We start from the raw sequence: 7,725 nt of genomic DNA on the forward strand, positions 1-7,725 counted from the left end.
AGCCAAAGTGAAACACGCAGTGTTCCAGTAGTTGTAATGCTACCGTACTCGTGCCAACGAGGGGTGCCCGTCTTTTTGGGTCAGGTTCGTCGTACTGTACATACATTACAGGAAGTTGGCTCTTTTTTGATGTGCAGACAAGGGGTACCTGCCTCTTCTTCCGGGTCACTGTTTTTACTGCTGTCTGTATCCTCATTAGAAAGATTTAATCTTATTTTCTGTTCTTGAGACAACAGGAAGTGAAAGGAAATCTACCCCTAGGAGGAGAAATTCACTCCTGTAAGAGTTATAATGGGAAAAAGGTATCTCCACTAAAGCTTTATCACCAATCCTTGTTTCCATTACAACCCATCATTTTCAAAATCCAATTGTCACAGGTACAGAAAGTGAGGTGAAATCTTCTGAACAGGGGCACAGGCAGCAAAACAAATGTTACAGGGGGTTAACCCTTCCCTATGCTATCCAAAAAAAAAAAAAAATACAGTTACACTTAAAAGATGTACCTGTTCTAACTTACATACAAATTCAACTTAAGAACAAACCTAGAGAACCTATCTTCGTAACCCGGGGACTGCCTGTATATCTGATGAAAATTATTTAACTTTACTACTAAAATCAATAAATATGCCTACCTTAACCCACACAGCTTCAGAAAGTGTTTTCCTTCCTGGGGACCAGAGCAATTTTGCCATTTTTGCCGTGTTTGTTTAACCATCATTTCCATCATCCTCATTCATTGCACCTATACATATTATATACCGTTTTTAAAGGAAAAAATGGGCTTTAATTTTATGTGACATGTATGCATATATAAATTCTTGTTTTTGTAATAAAATAGTATAGATAAAGGGAAAACTTTTTTGCCTTTAGTTAAACTCCAGCCTTTTTTAGCCACTTCCTGTCTACTTGCACTTCTTCTGGTGTTGATTGCACATGATTTTTTCTGAACTGGTGACAACAGTGAACCTGGGCAAAGAACTTCATGGCACGGCCACCTGGTATTATTTAATGAAAGATATAGATTTAAAAGACTGAAAGCAAAGTATAAAGATTATATTAGCATGGTAAATTGCATTTGAGTTTTTAGTTATTGGGGATAGATCTACTTTAACTAGTTATTTAATTAGTAAAAATCACAACAGGTACTGAGATATTGAGGTAGCAGCATTGTGCCAATTACAATACCTCCACTATGGTTCCCACCTTTTTTAGGAAAAATATAATTTTTTCTTTTGCATTAATGTTTACATTCTGTAAGTAGCATTGTCATTGTACCACATCTCTACTGGTTTAACCAGCAAAATTCAAAATTGGGGGCAGTCCTGTTACCAACCTCAAGTTAAAGGTCCTTACATATTAAACACAGATGCAATTTTATGGATCCACTTTCTTTTATCACTTAACTAGGTCCACACCACACTTAGTCCCTTTTTTGAATGCTGTGAATGCCTCTAATTGCAAAAGATGCTCTTAATACTCTAAAGCTGGTCATACACCTATAGATCTTCTATAGCAAAACATCTATCAGCCTGTGGTCAGATGGAGGAATCTCCCACTGGGTTAAGCTTCAGTATCTTGCCAGAGCCCTTCCACTGGCTCTGAAAATATCTCAACAATGCCTGCATCCAATCAGATTGTTCAAGTATTTTCACAGCCAGCAGGGCCGACTAGCAAGATGCTGAAGCTTGGCCCAACGGGAGATTCCTCGATCCACACAGTTTAGTGTAGATGGAGGAATCTGTTGCACTTTTTCCATCTGACCATAGAAAATCTGCAGAAAATCTATAGGTGTATGGCCAGCTTAAGATAAAAAAAAGCCTTTAATGGCAGCTGTGTGCTCTCCTGGGTCTGACACCATGCAGTCACTGACAACCACTGGTTTACACTAATGAACGGGAACATATCAGCTTGGTTACTTACTGATCACTTGACCACCATGACAGCCAACCACTGTAGTTTCTTTAAAAAATAAACCTGCCGTGAGCGCATGCGTGCGACACACCGGAGCGGACATGTTCTGAGAGCGTTTCGTGTCCCTCCGGCGCAATAGGGGATCCCGTACCGCTCTCCCCGGCCTCATAAGCCTACCTTTGGCATCATAAGATGGCGGAACACACAGGCATCACAGGTATGTCGTCGGCAGGCACCAAACCTAAGCAGAAAGGGGGGTCGGCGGGTGAAATTCGGACCCGCACGCCATCCAAGATGGCACCGCAGCACGCCACTAAACAGCCTCCATACAGGGCCCCATCACCGGCCTCAGGCAGGGACGATGTGGAGAGCAGAGCCAGCTCTCCTTCACCAACCAGAGCCGAATCCTCACAGAAGGAACTATTGAAACGTATCGATCGTATGCTCCAAAAAGCCCTGAAGCAGACATCTAAACAGATCACGCCAAGCGACATTATAGTTAAATTTCTGTATTTCCGCTCCAAGGAAACCATACTGCAAGAGGCCCGAAAGAAGCAACCTCTCACATTCCAAGGGCATGATTACCAGATTTTTGCAGATCTGGCCCCATCCACAATTGCAAAACACAGTGAAATGAAACCGGCACTACGTATCCTGAAACAGCACAAGATCCTCTACAGATGGGGATTCCGCTTTAAACTGTCATTTTCTTACCAGGGTCGACAACACCATGCTTCCACGCTGCAGGACTTGAACGCCATTCTGGAAGATCTCGGGTTTGCTCCAGAACTGCCAAATCGAAGATCAGCGCCCTCTACCCCAGAACAGATTTCTCAACTTAAGAGGTCTTCTTTCACCCTGCAAAAATCGCCTTCGATGCCGCCATCACCTCGTCCAGCGACAAGATCTACCACAAGACACTCCGACTCATAATCGGTTGGCTGAGGGTTACTATAGTTAGCTAGAGTTTACCCATACCTTCTTGGGAGTTTTTACACACAACTGTTACTTAGTCTGTTTTGATAAGACGTTTGGTCCTAGCAATCAACAAAATACCACACAAATGAGACTAATTGTTACCACTGTTTTTATAGCTATTCCTACTGACACATACAGAAGGTCTCCAACGAACATTCCTTATTGTAGTTCTTAGTCACTATGTTATACCTGTTAAACTGAATTGGTTGAAGGGCTATGCCTCCACTTAGCAATCAAGATGTCAACCGCACTATATGCAATGTTATAGCCGGGTTTATCTCTTAATTTTCTACGTTTTAAACTTTTCAATTGTTCAATGAATCTATCATAATATATTGTTGCGGGTTCTCCCTGTTGCGCCTGGGGGGGAGGGGGCGCTCATTGCTCTCCCCACACTCCCCCAAACTTTGGACACATGTCTAAATTGGGGGTGCTTTTTCTGCCCAGGTATGTGGTCTGTCCCGTGTTTTTATACATGGCACAGAACCCTGGTCAGAAGCAACTGTGTTTAACAATGTTTTGTTAACTCTTTCATTCTTTGTTTTCTCTCCTAACCTATTCCCTCCTACCCCTTCTCTTGAGCGCTTTACCACATCCCCCTTGCCAAATACGTGACCCACCCTACCCACACCGACAACAAATATATCTGCCCTGAAATGTTTGACCCTTAATGTAAAGAGTTTCAATTCCCCTAACAAGAGGACCTTAGCTTTTAGACAGTTTAACTCGCATCACATAGACATAGGGGTATATTCATGAAGCTGCCGAAGGATCTGGCCATAGCTTCGGCCGATCCTTCGGCTAGCTTCGGCCCCAGGACCCCTTCGGTTCAGTAGAACCGAAGGGGTGCTGTACGGGCTATTCACAATAGCCTGTACAGAGAAAGAGAGAAACACTGCAGTGTCTTTTTTTTCTTTATTCTGACACGAGCGATGTCAGAATAGAAAAAAAAAAGAAAATACATTTTCCCATTGAAAAGCATTGGGACATTACTATTGGCTATTTCAATTTGCAATAGCCAATAGTAAACTAGCATTGTACCCGCCCTCTGCTGCAGTTCTCCATCAGGTCCATCAGCAGAGGGCGGGTGCAATGCTAATTTACTATTGGCTATTGCAAATGGGTACGACCTGTTGATAGATCTTTCATCACCAATCCGATCACTCGTCTCTCCCTCAAGATAATGGGACTCAGTAAAATATTCTAGTGGTCTTATCTCTCCACACCTACCCCTGTTATCATTTCTCCGACACCCTTCTTTCGTCCCAGGCCTTGAATCCCTGTCTTCTTTCCGAGTTTGGGCTACCAATCAACTAACGTTGCTACACAAATTGGTTAGTAGTCAGGAAGTTATCCCCTATCCCATCCTACAATCAAAACATAACTTACCCTCCAATTAATTATTTAGATACCTCCAAATAAAACATTTTATTCAATCACAAATACAATTTCCAATAACCTCCTCTCCAATGACAACCTTCGAACGAACTTGTAATAGAGATCCCCACACCCCAGGTCTAATCTCACAACTATACTCCTCTTTAATATCCGGCATGGGCTCACCCCGACATGTGTACATGGACCGCTGGCACGCAGATCTCAGCCTCACGCTCGACGAGGACATCTGGTCCCAAATATGGGTAAGCACTAAGTCGTGCTCTAAACATGCGTTGATCCTTGAGGCCAACTTCAAGGAGCTTCTTCGATGGTACAGAGTCCCCATCCAGTTGGCACACTTCATGCCAGCTCAAGACGGCCCATGCACCAGAGGTTGCCAGGTTAGTGGTACATATCTACACATGTGGTGGTCATGCCCGATAGTCGCTGCCTTTTGGCGCAAAATATACAAGATTATCTCTGCATTAATGGGTAGACATACAGTATAGCACCAATTCCCCAAGAAGCTCCTCTTAATGCTAGGCCAGCAGGTCTTACTACCTTGCAATTTAAGCTAATGCTCTATGTGTTATCTGCAGCCAAGAGTACTGTTCCTTTTTCTTATTCTTCCTTAAAATGTCTAAGCAGCTAGTATCCTAGTGATATCTTATTTGCGAATATATTCTGACTGTAACCCGCTCCATTACTAGCTGACCCGTTCCTATTGTACTTTACTTGATGTCACATGCTATTCTGTACTATTATTAGACATTTATGTACCAATGTCACATCTTACTTTGAAAATGTTAAAAAACCTAATAAAAATCTTTTTGAAAAGAAAAAAAAAAAAACCTGCCAAGTTCTGCCCTCACTATGCCTCAGACAGAAAGAGACACAGTTACAACTGAAGCCAGGAAGCTGCAGCTGTGCAATGCCAAGAGTAAAAAAAATAATAATTTGATTACAAACTTTTAATGTAAAAAAACTAAAATGCATTGCTACCACTTTACCAATTTGTCTGCGTATAATGAAGAAGACATTTATTAAAATAGTGTACAAAATAAAATCCTTTAAAACAATGTAAACATTATTTAGATAAGCCGATTAGTCATAGAGTTATAGTCAAGTCAATTAACACTGCTAAATTTGATATTGGCATCTAGGCTTTAATGAGGAAGTATTGAGGTTACCCTGCTTGCCTTCTGAAAATACTAGTTACCTGTCTGTAATTATTTAAGTAGTGCTTGGATCACTAAAAATGAACAAGCATGTAGAGTAAAAAGGTCTGACTTCACACTGATTTTAGTGATTTGCATGTCTGTCTAAAGCTGGGTATACACACTTAGAATTCCAACCAGTTCTTGATGCATGGGTGCCGCCGTCGGCACCCTCTCGCCCAGCTTCCCTCGATCAGTTGATCGAAGGAACCGCGTGGAAAATTCTTGGCCAAATGGAGCTAGCAGCCAATTAGCTGCTAGCTCTGTTCAGGTATTCTGACAGCAACTGGCGGCCGATCTCAGCACACAAAGGAAACAACGGGGATTCCTTGATCAACACTCGTAAGCATTGATGGAGGACTCTGTTCTATTTTTTTCTGTTCAGCCCATGAGTTTAACAAAAACAATTAAACCATGTATACCCAGCTTAAGACTACCCTGTCCGCATGATGAAAACCTTCCTGGGTGATTTCGCTGCAGAATGAAGAGCATTGTCCCAGTATTAAGGGTAGTGGAAAATAACCGATCTACTGGCAGGGTCAATCGCTAATAAACTATGTTACTAAGAGGCAGGGCCGGACTGGGACAAAAAATAGGCCCGGCCATTTTAGACTGAGCAGCCCAATCACGTGACCGCTGACAGGCCCCACCCCTCACAACAGGGGGTGGAGCCAAACACAGAAGCACAATCGAGGGGCAGGGCTGGCCACTAGTATGTACCGTAGGGCTACAGCTGACGCACAAGCCTTGCTCCAACGAATACACAAACCTTGCAACAATATAGGAAGCTTGCTATAGAGAATATCTGTAAAAAATAAGTCAAGGAAACTAAACTTGCTGTATTTTACTTGAAGACGTTTTACTGGACATCTGACCAGCTTTCTCAATTCAGAAATTTCACATGCTTAAACTTACCTTGTTCTTGCAGTCTTCAGGCAGTTTGAGAGAGAGCACAGAGTAAAGAGAGCTGGGTGGGGAGGTGTTTGTCCGCCCTCCCCCACCAGCGCCCTCTAGTGTCTACTGTGTGCAGTGCCGGCTCTGCTCAGATACACACACACAGAGCCGGCCATCGGGCATAGCGGACCGGCCCGAACACAATTAGATTTATTGTGTTCGGCCCAGCCCACCGGGCAAGTGCCTGGTTTGCCCTATGGCCAGTCCGGCCCTGCTTAGAGGCTTAGGAAAAAATTGTGTTAATGCTAGTGACAGTCATTTTTTATTTTGCCCATACTTACACTTCAATGTGAATATGGGGACATCAGGGCATTTCCTTGGGGGTGAACATATAGAGGGGATGGTATTTTATGTACAAATTTAGTTTTCTTTATATTGTTGATGTGATTATGTAAAAAGTGCATTGCTGTCCTGTCTCATCTGTAGCCGTGTATCAAGCCATGGGGACTTTGGCTACATCACTGACAAAGTTTAGTAGCTGGCTAATATTGAAAATAAGGACAATCGTTTACATGTCCAACATACTGAAATCATTACATGGCCCTAGAAATTAGGAACAGGATGCTAATTTGAGCTCGGCATCCTTAACATTGTGCTTTACATGATTTGCTGTAAATAATGAAATTATTGAATGTATATGTGGTAATAAAATCCAGTAAACAGGGTTTAGCACACAGAAGTAAAAAAGAAATGAGCAATATATCGATCCCTACACAATCGGAAATGTGAAATTAAGATAAATGTGTTGTTTCGTTTCTTATAGCCCAGAAAAAAAGAGTGTAAGGTTAAGAAAGTAATTTGTCAAAATGCTTACTCCTTATTACAAAAAACACTTGAGAAAAGAATAGCTGACAGCCAAAACATATTTCACTGTCTTTGTTGTTCTATGAAATATTTACAACATTTAGTCGATAGTTAGTTGTTAGTTGTTGTGCCAGCAGAATTTCCTTTTTAGTATCTAAAAATGTCAAAAAGTCTTAGGCAGATGATGAAGTCACAGCAGCAAGATTTAAGACAGAACAATCCTAGTTAGACACAGCTAGGCCTATATAGCCTCCCAGTAGGCATATTCCTATGTGCTAACACTCACTGTTAAAATATATCACCTGCTTAAAATGGATTTGCAGATTAAATGTAAACATTGAATCTGTTTGGGGCCTGTTGGCTCTTAGGTTTTATAGAGTCATAGTGCTGTGAAAACAGAGTAACCTGCAGGGCCACCAATTCAGGGATCCCAACCTGAAAGAAGCAATTTCAGGGAGGTGCCCTCTGACCCCCCCATCCCCCC

This window comes from Nanorana parkeri, unplaced genomic scaffold (genome assembly GCF_000935625.1).
Source record: "Nanorana parkeri isolate BGI_ZX_2015 unplaced genomic scaffold, ASM93562v1 scaffold104, whole genome shotgun sequence".
NCBI lineage: Eukaryota > Metazoa > Chordata > Amphibia > Anura > Dicroglossidae > Nanorana > Nanorana parkeri.